This window comes from Platalea leucorodia (genome assembly GCF_965183815.1).
Source record: "Platalea leucorodia genome assembly, chromosome: 1".
Classification (NCBI taxonomy): Eukaryota; Metazoa; Chordata; class Aves; order Pelecaniformes; family Threskiornithidae; genus Platalea; species Platalea leucorodia.
This window is the reverse complement of record NC_138823.1, coordinates 94,973,191-94,985,925: the sequence shown is the minus strand read 5'-3', so window position 1 is coordinate 94,985,925 and position 12,735 is coordinate 94,973,191.

Here is a 12,735-nt window from a genome sequence, read left to right as displayed (position 1 = left end):
AGCAAGCCTTGAAACTTTCAGGAATGAATCCTTTCTGCTTGCCTATGCTAAATACCGCGTTTATGCTCATTTTGTTCAATGCTTCTTAGGAATGTGCTATTTAGCAGTATACCCAGTCAGGTGAACCTAGACTTAATTTTTTTCCTTGTGTCTTCCTGGTTATTTAACTGCCCACTAGTGACACTGTGCACTTGTTATTCATGCTAGATTTTTTTAAAGCTATGCTTTATGCAAAAATTAGTGGCCGTTGCAGATGGCAGGGAATGATCAGTAAGGAAAGGAGGGAGGGTTGCTGCATCTCCAGTAAACTTCTCCAAATTCAGTTTAAGATCCAGGACTGGGATAGGATTTCAAACTGCAGCTGCCAAAAAGGTCTTTCCTGGACAGAGCACCAACTGGAAAAAAGCTACAAGCTAAATTCAACCCTAAAGCAAATGTCTGCAATAGTCTTCTCTGAGCTGGAGACAAGGAGAAATTGGCTCTGTAGCATGACAGAGTTGGATAAAAGATCGCTTTGTCCATCTCGGTCTTTCTTGCTCTGAAGGCTGTGAGCATCGTTTGCTCTGCCGCTGAATAAAGTTGAAGAGGGGAAAGCCTATGTACTTTAGCAAACAGGAGTGCACCTAACAAGATAATTATGAAATAATGCTAAATAGTAGAGCTGTTCTTCAGGCAAAATCCTGGCCTGAACGAAAGTAATAAAAGTAATCCCATAGATTAGAGGAGGCCAAGATTTCAACTGTGATGTATTAAATTTAAAAGCTAATTCAATGCAATCCAAGAGATCTTGCTTTGAATCATGAGGCTTAGGCCTGCTTTGTCGTTTTGGATACTATCATAATGGTAAATTATATGTCCAGGGCCAGGGTGAGAATCCAGGCAACCGTCCTTAGGCATGGAACGCGTATGAGTTGCGTAAAGAGATTTGGGTTACAGATGTGTCTGGTTTGACTGGACTTTGGTTGTACCCAGCTGATAGTTCATGAAAGCAAGCACAATTGCAAAGGGAATAGTAAGGAGAGACAATGTCTAGGATTACTGTAATACATTTAAACTAGAATCATGTAAAGTAAAAATCCCTTCCCACTAAGGTCTACGATGACAGTGAAAATTGGATATAGCAATTTATTACAAAATGCAAAGTACTTGAGAATAGGACTGTGAGAACATAACCTCCAGATTTTTTTTTTTAAGGAATGACATCATTATGGTCCTTCATTTAAAATGTCAGCTAAATGCTCAATAACAATGAACAAAACAAATCAAATGATAGGCAAATGCTTCAAAGAGAGACCCACTGGGGATCATTAAATAAACCAAATCAGGTTCAGGACCTCTCCTGAGATGAAAATCATTAGAAGCCAGGAAAATATGTGGGAGAAATACCATACATGCTTGCCCTGCTCTTATTTTTCTCTTTTCTGCTTGTCCACGCTGCTGGGAACAGGTTACTGGGTTAAATGGAGCCTTGGTCTGGACTAGAACGGTTTACCTGGACACTGAGCTTGTTCTTTACCTTGCCCACCCCATTCTCTTGGAACAGTGTTGCCGGTGCTTGTGGCTTTCAAAGTGCTGACTCAAAGCAGTCTTTCGTCTTTGCAGAAGCCCTGTGGTAGCTGCTCTGCAGATATCCAGGAGCTTGGGCCAGGCCTTGCCTTGCAGAAATTTCAGTATAAGCACAAGTAGACAGCCTGGGAAAGTGGAACAATGCTGGACTTTTGGGATACAAGTCTTCCTGCTTCACTGAAAGCAGGATGGCTGGGGTAGATCTAACGGAAACCAAATATGACTTTGTAGATCAGCTCAGGAGCTCTGCTGTGCACAGGCAAGTGCCTGCACCATTTTTCCCGTCTGGTGCATAGACTCTCTCTTGCTCTTTTGAGACAGCTACTTCATCTTTTTTTGGCAGTGCTCCTGACACTGACTCAAAATGACAAGTCACAAGATTTTTTTTTTTTTTTTGTGGGTGTAAGGTTGGAACGTGTGTCTCAAGTAGGTTTTGGGTAGCCAGTGTTCTGAGGGGAAACAGCCATGATAGCTAATGTTTTGGAAAGCTGCGCTGTTGCTTCCACTTTGCCCCACCATGTTGTTCGCAGTGGGAAGGGAATTTTACTTTGGGTATTTCAAGTTTACAATGTGTACTCCAGACACTGTTTCGCCATTTCATTCCCTGTGTAATCCTTGTATCTCCTAGAAAGAGCTTTATTACCAACTCCATCTGTTCTGAGAACTGCTTTCCCTTCAAACAGCCGAAGCCTGTGGGATGAGAAACTACATCTAAACGAAGTGGTATCAGTGCTGGCAGTGGGAATTCTGTTTTGGCAGGTTGCTTAGCTGGCCAACAAGCATGTTTCTTTATCTGTCTGATTGAAGGCTTTGACCATAGAGATAAGCAGCTCAAAAATGCCAGTAAAGAAATCTATTTACTTAGAAAGGCAGTGACTTCATATATCTAGAGCAGTCTTCACCTTGTTTGGATGCTTCTGCAGTATTAAAGAGTGGAAAAGCCTCCTGTTGCTTATCAAGAAGATTATTATATCTGTAATATAACTGGTAAGAGTAAAAGATACAAAGATAGCAGACTAGTAAGCAGATCTTACATCAATGTCTAACTTCTTGGGTTGGCTGATACAAGGCTGCCGATATAACTGTATTAGCAAATCACACACCCACACCCCCCAAGTAGCCGATACCAAGTAGCCTCTCATATCTATAACCAATAGCCAGTACCAGCTTCTTGGAGAAAGTATGGCAATAAAGAGGTGTGGGTTTTGTGGGTGTTTTGTTTTTGTTTTTTTGTTCCTTGTTATTTCAGGGTCCAATTCTCCCCTTTTAGACTGCAGTCAATATTGAGTCATAACTGATTTAAGACAGCAACATCTATTAATTAAACAACATACTATTAAGTAGCCTAATTATATACTATTAATAGATACACTGTTACCATAAATTTACAATTGTATCATTTTGCACAGTTACAACCAAATATAAAACCAATTCTCATTCTCAGATCTTATAAATCACACCCAACTATTTTATAATTCTGCCACCCTTCCCACCCACACTACTTGGTGCCAGAGTGCAAGCCTGTCCCTCTTTACTTGCCCCCACTGAGTCTTTCAGGCATGAACCTGATGGAGAGTCGTGTGGGTTGTCAGCAGGGTTCCCTTCCCTGTCCTGGTGGGTTTGGGTGCACCGGTAGCTTCAGTGCTGTTTGTAGGTGCCTGCACTCCTACTGTCAGAAGAGCCCACCCTCTTTTTTTTCTTTACCTGATTTTGTCTTTTTCCTCCTTTTTTCTGTTGCAGGACCCATCCTTTTTTTCCTACCTTTACCACCCCGCTTTCTTTACCTCAACACTTTGCAAACAAGCAACTCACCTTCCTCGCCCCTGCCTTTTCTCAATTCTGCTACATCCGTACCCAGATTTGATGTTTCCAACACCTTTACTCAGGTAATGTTGGCCTCATGGATATTACTGATACAGTTGCTGAGGCACAGGCAGCATCCTAAGACTACATCCCAAAACTCCCCTACAATTACCTGGTTCATACTGGCAATGCTTTTTTTTTTTTTTTTTGCTTTCATACCCTCACTAAGGCAAATTATTCTACTTTAGCCTTGATTCTTCTACCTCCCTCCAATTAATGCAAGTAGTTTCATATCTGAGGCACAGCCTGCATACCAGAGCAACAAAACTACGTGTTTTTCATGCTCTGTTTTGTGCTCACACAGCATCCTTGCCCTTGAATTGTTTTAATTACTCTCTGGGTTCCCTGCAGAGGCTTAGCTAGTTGTGAGGCCCAGTGCTCTAGTGGGGCCTCTTGCTCGCGTTTGTACAACTGCACCTATACTATGACTTTTGCCAAAACAGTTATGTTTTTTTTTTCCCTATGCTCCTAATCAAATAGTTGTGTTTGCAAAACTTTTTGAAACATAGACCTGGATAATGCTTCACCTGATCTCCGTAATGGGGTTTCCTTCTTAAGAGATTCTTTTATGTAAAGATTTTTTTTTTCCCCCCTCTACTGTGCAAGCCTGATTTAAGGTGAGTCCTAACCAAAGTTTAAATTCTTTCTTTCAAGCCAACATCTTTTTTCCTTGCCTTTGGCATCTTTGAGTACATTTCCACAGGGAAATGAAATATTTCCACAGGGAAAGCTTCACCTTAAAAGCTTCACTGATTTATCTTCCTTTTTCTTGCAATTCTTTCTGAATAAAAGCTTTCTGCTTCATATTTATCAGTGTGGGTCTCCTGCTAGTGCAAGATAGTGAGTGAAAATTTCTCAGTAAATAGATGAGACTTTTCAGAGGAGATACCTTCACTCTCTGTAAAAGTCAGCTTTTCCTACTGCGCTCGTAATAGCGTATTTAATATTTTAGTTAAAAAAACAACAAGGCCTAGAAATGTAATACAAGCTGATGTGCCACCGCCACCCCTTTCCGGCTGCACCTGAGAGGAGGAGAGTTTTTTGTTTTCTGAGATTTCTGCAGTGCTGGGGGTGTTCGAAGGGCTGTGCTGTCAGCAGTGTGCCTGACGGGGCTCGTGCACAGTGCAAGCCCTGCAGGAGCAGAGACCAGCAGGCCCTTGAGCCCCCGAGGCTTCTCCTTTCCACGGGATGGCAAAGTTTTTGAGACCCACCAGCCCTGTTGGCTGCCAATGCAGCACCCGCTCAGTGGGCACCCAGCTCCTGCAATCACCCCTTGCCCCTGCAAGTGCTCCAGGACCAAACTGAGAGCTGAGACTGCTGCAAAGTGACAAGATTTGATGCAAGCAGGACTTGCAGATGGGGCTGCTGTTCCCTGCTTTCTCTGAGCGCTGTAAAGCTGAGCTTTGCTGAGCCCTGGCATGCTCTCATCACAAGCCCTTTGTGGCTGGCTGGGGTTGGACTGCTGCTCAGGAGTACCTGCTCCTCGTGAAACACTGGTGCTGTTTGTATATAGCACGAGCCTACACAGTTTTATACAGGTCAGGTTTTAATTACTTTGACACCTTAAATAGTAGCAGACTACTATGTTATCTACCTTGCTAATTTTAATTGCTCTTTTTAAAATTAAAGCTTTTAGGAAACGGGAGTAGTCAGTGGTATGGAGGAAAGGAAAGAACTTTCTCCTTTTTATCATTTATTTCAGAAAGCTATCAAAGTTTACATGCTGTTACAACTTTTCAGGACTCTATCTGGAGCCTACAGCCTGTGAGACAGACCAAAGGTTCCTGGTTCATCTGCTACCAAATGAGAAGGTGCACATTTGCACCAACGTACACACCTTAGGCCATGCATCTGTAATAGATATGCGCAAAAGTGGAGCCTTGTACAGCTTCTGGTTACAAACTAGCTTTTTCCTGGAGGAAACTGGTGGACAGTCATGGAGAAAGGGCATAATTAAGCTGTTGTCATGAAGCAAGCGTGCTCCTCGGGTCCAGAGGAGGGCCACAAGAGTGATCAGAGGGATGGAATACCTCTCCTATGAGGAAAGGCTGAGAGAGGTGTGGATTGTTCAGCCTGGAGAAGAGAAGGCTCTGGGGAGACCTTATTGTGGTCTTTCAGTACTTAAAGGGGGCTTATAAGAAAGATCGGGACAGGCTTTTTAATAGGGCCTGTAGTGATAGGACAAGGGATAATGGTTTTAAACTAAGAGAGTTGATTCGGACTAGAAAAAAAGAAGAAATTTTTTACAATGAGGTTGGTGAAACGCTCCATCCATGAAAACATTCAAGGTCAGGTTGGTCGGGGCTCTGAGCAACCTGATCTAGTTGAAGATGCCCCCACTTATTGTAGCAGGGTTGGACTAGATGACCTTTAAAGGTCCCCCAAACTATTCTATGATTGTATGAACACTTCTAGATTTTAACATTTGAATCCTTACATATATAATGTCCAATATTTCAAAGACTTGTATGCAATTTCTGTGCTTTGATTATATAGTATCTTTATATATAAACATAGATTGTTTGTTAAAACTCCATTTAACTCATTTATAAAGTGCTGGAAGACAAGATGGAAAGATTCTGGGTTTTGGGGGCTTGTAGGCTTCTACTGGTAGCAGAAGAAGCATTTGAAACATAGGTATGAAGTTGATGGGTGGTACCTGGGTAAGAGCAGTTGTCTGGTTTCCAACTTTGATTTATCACTATACATTTTTATTGCCCTCAGTTATACTGCTGTGCCAGGGGCTCTTCTGTAGTGACACAAACTCTGTGCTCAGCTCCAAGGAAAGAACTAGTTTGTCTCCTGTATGGCCTCTTCTCTTTGGCACCTTCTTTCCATATATCAGAGAGACAGAAAACATTCAATCATGGTAGGTTTGGAGTAGGAAGGTGATTTTTATATACTGTTCCTCTGCTATTTGTTTGTATGCAGGAAGAAAATGTAGGATGAGTTTGCTCTGGTGCTCTGTGAAAAGGATAGCCATGCTTGTGATGTGGCTAAGGTGACGTACGTCCATGTACAGAGTGACTGACTGAGAGTTTGGGATGTTATTCTTGGACGAGTGTTGCCATCTTTGTGAACTCATCCACAGTGTGCCCTTTTAAATAAGGGAACGGGAAGGAGGAAAGTAGACTTAGCACCATCAGAGCAGAAGCAATGATATGCGCATACAGTTATTTGTGGTTTGCATTGCATGTTCATGATGCAAATGTACACAAGCCTAAGGCTGAAAAGAAATTCTGGCCTTGGAGTCATGTGGCTTCTTAAACCCCCACCCCGTAGTAGGGGTGGAAGCAACAAAACCAGCTTTGGTGCAAAGAGAAAAGCATTTATCTGCTTCTGCATCTCCCCTCCTCCGTTCCACCAACCAATCTCAATAGCTGTGTGGAGTTATTACTGTGGTAGTCGGGTATTGAGGTGGGTGGGAATTTTCTAGTGAATACTGATCTTCTCAGAAAATACCACTTCACTGAGTCTAAGGCTTCTTATGGAAATGCTGGTAATTTGTGGTGGGAATCTGCATACCAGTAGGGGAGTTTCTCAGCACCAGGAGCAAGCACTGCAGTTAGCAGAAAGCTCCCTTTCCAGCATAGCCTGTGTAGGTTGAGCAACTTTTTTACTTCTTGTGAGGCTGGAGTTCAAAGTAGGGACTTGTATGGGGACTTCTCCTGGGCTAACAGACTCTGAGCTGCCATGGGGGTGGCCTCCTCCTATTCAGATGAAGCTCAGAATGGGAGAAGCTTTGAAACATCAAGTTGGTGAAAAAGGGTGTTTCATGCTGCTGTGCTGTCTCTTTGGTGGACTGCCTCTCAATGCATGGCAGCAGCAGCAATATGGTGAGGAACTGCTTTGGTGAGCAACCTTTAATTAGCTAAGGAAACAGCCTCTGGCTTAGCATGAACTTGGCAGGTCTCGTTATGTCAGGAGTCAATATCTCCCACGTTACTTCATGGCTGCACTTGTGAGCAGCTCTTTGGCCAGGCAATGTGTTTAAATTGGTGTCGAATCGGGATCACAGTGGATCAATGGCCTCTATTAAAACCTTGTGGCCCTCCTGGGTGGACTGAATTTGTTTGGCAACACTGCGGTGCTGGTGTGCAACTCTGGATCAGTGCAGATCGGTGCTGGTTAGGCAGTAACAAACGGCACACCAGGACAGTTGAATGGAGGCATGGTGTCAGCTTTTGTAACTCTGGTGGAAATGGGTGTTTCTCCATCCTGGCTAATGGAGTTTCCTCTGTGTTCATGGGGAAGTGACTCTTTCTGTAGAATAAGCTCAGTTCGCTGCCTGGGAAATGCTCAGCAGTGTCCAGGTGCTCCTTTCATAATATGCCCTGGGACCTTGTGATGGAGCAGACTCAGCAAAGGACTAGTTAATGTCTGATGTAAGGAACAGACTTTCTGGTCCTACAGACAAATTCTGTTTACAGGTGACTCAACAGCGCAGGAAGGGATATCTATAGATATCTGTATCTATATAGATATCTACTTGATATCTATAGATATCGAGATAGCCAAATGCAGGTAGTGGAACAGTGTGAAATTTTGCACAAGTATTGTGTTGGGGAACTTGGCAACTCAGCAGGGTTTTGAATTGAATAATCATCCACAAGCAGGGATGAACGTCCAAAATAGCTGCCCTGGTGCTTCTGGATCACCTAGCATTGATAGTCTTTCTTGCCTAAAGTGATCCAGTTGACTTCCACACAGGCCTGACATGAAATCTTTAAAAATGTTCTCGCAGTCATGTGCTGGCAGGTATGTAAAGAAGAGTCTGTTCACTGAGAGCACTCTAAAAGGGAGAGCAATTGAAAGTGGAGGTCTCTTACCAGCAACAGACATGCGAACAAGCAGCTCAGCCTTTCCAGCCAAGAAAGCAGGGCTTAAATTAAGGAAGAATTTTGGATTTCATCGACCTACTTTGCCATTTGCTCCCTGTTGGTACCTGAGCATTCCCTAACCTATATTTCTCCTCTCCTTTCTGACTGATGGGTGGTGAGGTTGGGATTTGTTTGGATGCGTGGAAAAAAGGAGGTGAAGGAACTACAGCCGAAGGAAGACTAAGTTTAAACTAGATTGTGATGGATTTTAGGAGTGAATTTTATACTGGTCAGCCTACTGCCAAAAAGTTGAGTCTGATGCAAATGAATTTCATAGCTGCTGCTGACATTCTTCCAGCAGAAGCGTGTCTGCTAAGAGAGTTTGCAGTTGCTCCCAGTGAAGCTATTCCTGAGTTTATCCCACTGTTCTCAGACTGTAGAAGCACAGGGTTTTTAAGTGTCCCTTTGTCATCAGCATGATGCCAATGACGAGAATGCAGGGAGGTCACTTTCTCAGTGTCTTGTGCTGTTTCAAATGCTGATGGAAGATATTGCTCCCTCTGTGTCAAGCATTATTGCAATTGTGTGGGGAGAGCTTGGCTGGTGCAAATGAATCTAAGTCTGACAGGAGGGAGCAAAGCCTGGTACAGGCTTCTCCTTCCTAGGTGGGAGGGAAGGATGTGCTGCATCCATCCCTTCCTCAGGCCCTCAGGGGACAGAGCTGGTACAAGGATGGCTTCAGCTGAGGTGGGGGGTTCAGACTTGCTGAAATCTGAGTTCTCTGCTCAGTCTCCTGAGGGTGCCAGTGCAGTGAGCTGTTCTCTACCCCACTACCTCATCCAGGCACTCCTGCTGGCACAGGTTGGTGTGGATTGCATCTGATGTGAGGGTGGGATAGAGCTGAGTGCAATCTGTGACGGGAATTTGCCAACAAGTCAGTAATTATAGATATGGGATTATATATGTAAAGGGCCATTGCCACTTCTCTAATGTTTCTAGAGAGAATGACAGGAGCCATTTTAGGATGAAACTGCTACTCCCTGCTCTGTCTCGAGGTGGGACAGCAGGGATCCTTCCTTAGTGGCACAAGAAGATTAAGTAGTCCAGAAGCAGACAACTGTAATCTGTGCATTACCCCTGGTTGCTGCTGAGAAAAACCAATGAAAAAAGCATCATCTTTGGTCCAGGTCCTGGTCTGATATCACATTACAATGCTGACAACACTATTGTGCCTTTTCAGGAAGCCAAACTTGCTTTCTTTAATAAGAGTTTCTTAGGGGTGGGGCAAGTAATATATTAGGGTAGGCTGCTTTTTCTCAATGGATATTCAGAGAGCATCATCTGGGAGAGCTTCCAGCTCATGCTAGCTTCTGTTTCCTTAATAGAAGTCAGTATGGATCAGAGCCACAAGGTATTTCTAGCACGCAGACTGCCAGAGATCTAAAATTAATGTATGGCCCTTCTTGTCCCAAGAGACCAGTGTGGCTATGGATAGCTTTCTTCAGAAAAGTCTATCTGTCTTTGTGTGATAGCTTTGCCTTCCAGGTAGGCAAATACAGGCTTTCTGAGTTAGCAAGGACATGACAGTTTGGACTAGCTAAGCCCAATTTGGATGTTGCTGAAATGAAAATGTGGGATTTTTTTAGAGTTTCCCCTGGCAGAGAAAAGTTTCACTTAGCAGTCTTGGTCAAAGCCTGTCTGAATCAGTTTCCTAGCAGAAACGTGCTCATCTTTCCTCCCACTTCTGTTGCAATCTCTTCCAGAGGATTGGTGATGGTGGGAAGGAGCAATTGCATTGGTTTTGAGGACTCAGTTTGCTGTGAGCACCCCAGCCCAAGCTCCGTGTTGGCTGGAAAGAATGACGTGAGGAAATAGGATTGCGGAGCCTGGGGAGAAGCTTTGCAGACCACCTGGTCTTCAAATTCCTGGCACTGCTCAAACTTGTCTCTGTAGGAAATCCATGTTCCAAGTCAAGCTCAGGTCACATGAGAAAATGAATTTGGCAGGAATATTATGAGTCCCTACTGATCTGCCAACAAATCCACCCCAAGCATCTTGCTCCATGGCTCTATGCTTAGAATAGAGCAGCACAACTGACAGCCCAGCATTGAAAAACTGTACTTATAGAACTGCCTGGAGGTGGCTTCTGCAGATTTTTCCCATGAACCAACACTGCTGCAAGCTGACTTTCCTTAACACTGCATTCTCCTTTTACAGAAAAATAAAAGGCAAGGTCTGAAGGAGGGCTTGAAAGCAAAGAGAATTAAGGTGGCAGGAAAAAAGACATTCCTCCTTCTTAGTTTTCTGTGTTCCTGCTGTCCTAAGATGACATCAGTTCTCCTGGGTGCTGTGTAGTCACTCAAAAAATGTACAAATGTAGGGACAATTCATACTTCTGTGCCCACCTGACTTCCTCTGACATCATTAGTAGCAACTGGTGAGACGTTGCCGTGTACATTTAAGTACCATTTTGTGCATTGTTTTTCCCAAAATATCTCAGATTCAGAGCAAGGTGCATAAAGAAAACGAAATTCAAAATGACTCTGGCACAATTATAGTAGAAATAAGCAGCTATCGAGCTTAATGCAGATGCCATGATGGGAAATGTAATCTTATTTCCTCTTCTTTTTTTCTGTCTTTTTTGTTAGGTGCTCTGTTATCATCTTTATGCGGGATGTTCAGAAATTTTATTGCATTGAGCATATCTGGGAATTGGGAGGTCTCTTTATTACAGAACGCAGAGATTTTTGAGATGGGCTGTCAACAACTTGCAATGCTTTAACATCCCTTCAAGGTGACTGGATAATGCGCTTTGTATAGAAGTGCCCCTTGGGGCTGTGTAACTGGAAACACGGGACTTCCTGTTCAGGCCACAAATCTTTGAAAACTAGAGGCCTGAAATTAGATATGTAAATCAACTCTTCTGTATGCATAAGAACAAACATAATTATGGAGGTCCTGATTTTCAGGGTTACTGCTGTAAGATCTAACTGTGAGCACTCAAGGCTGAAACTCTGAGCTGTGGTGTTTCCTAGAGGAACTGAGTAACCACATGTTTGAATAGTTTTCCTTTAAATTTATGTACATGGCTGTGTATGTGTCTATTTGTGTATTTATTTCTATATCTTATATAAATGTAAGACATAATATTTATCTTCTATAAGTAAATATATATATTTAAACAAATAACTATACAAACAACTATATATAAATATTTATATGCATTTCTATTTAGGTGACCTAAGTTCTGCTAGGAGACAATTAGAAATATCTAATTAATGACTGGAGTGGAGAACACCCTGAAGAAAAATCTTTTCAAATCTAGGTATGAGAAGAGGACCTGAGACTGGGATAGGTTTCTCCCTTGGTAGTCACGCAAACAGTGCGGGTATGGCTGTAGGCACTGCAGCACTATGGGTGAAGCAGTATTTTGTTTTCCTTCAGATTGTCTCAGCCAGTGCTCTCCTGTCTTTACGAGGATGGGTAAGGATGATAGGCATGAGACTGAGGGCAGAGGTTGTGACATGCCCAAGGTCTGGAGTCTGGGAGCTGAATTCCCATCTGTTATCTTTATGTGTGTAGGGACTGTATCTGTTCAGTGACTTTTATGGGATGGAAGGGGCTCTGGCTCGTCAGTGAGAAATGCTTCTGCTCCCAGTTTGCACTGACCAAGTATGTAACTGGCAAGAGAAGGCAGAGGCAGCAAAGATGCTGAAGGAGCCAAGTTATTTTAAAGGCAGTCTTTGGTGAAAGAGCACCTGCTTGAGGCTGAACGGGGTATCCTCCTTCTTCCCTATGCAGGCAGGGGGAGGTGGATGCCAGTAATGGCTCAAAGGGGGTTTGTACACTGGGGATAGTTTTTGAGGTGAAAACATCAATTTGCCAGTGCCCCCAAAATTTGAAGAGGCTGAGGGAGGGAATTAAGACTTGTACTCTGCTCAGACCGGCACTCTGGATGCCAGAGCAGGTAGCCTGTTAATGAATCAGTGTAAACTATGTAGTTAAAGCCAAGATACATATAGCTGTCAGCAACGAAAAGGACAAGACGGAAGACTTGCATGGCAGGGAGGGAAGAAGCACGTTGGACGTTTTCCCTTAAGGCTTTGCCTGGATATGCCTTGCTGCCACAGAAGCTTTCTCTTACAATTTTGAACTCAGATTTTTGCAGGAGAGGCAGTGAGCCCCTCCTGCTTGCCTGGAGGGGTGGAAGAGGAGAGCAGAGGGATGGCCGGGTCCAGCTGGAGGTGTCCTGGGTGGCTCTGCACATCTATTTCCAGGCGAGCCACCTGATGGTGCTGTTTGTTCAAGTTCCTGGCTGTGATGGGTGCTCCTCGCCTGCAGAGCTGTGGACCTGCATCTAGATCTGCCTTATCACAGAGCGTTTAATTAATAAATGAATGATTAAAAAAAGGTCTGCATCACCCACCTGGCTCTGGTGGTGGGAGTTCACCTTTCTGCCAGGCCCCGGGGCAACAATTGAGGGGGT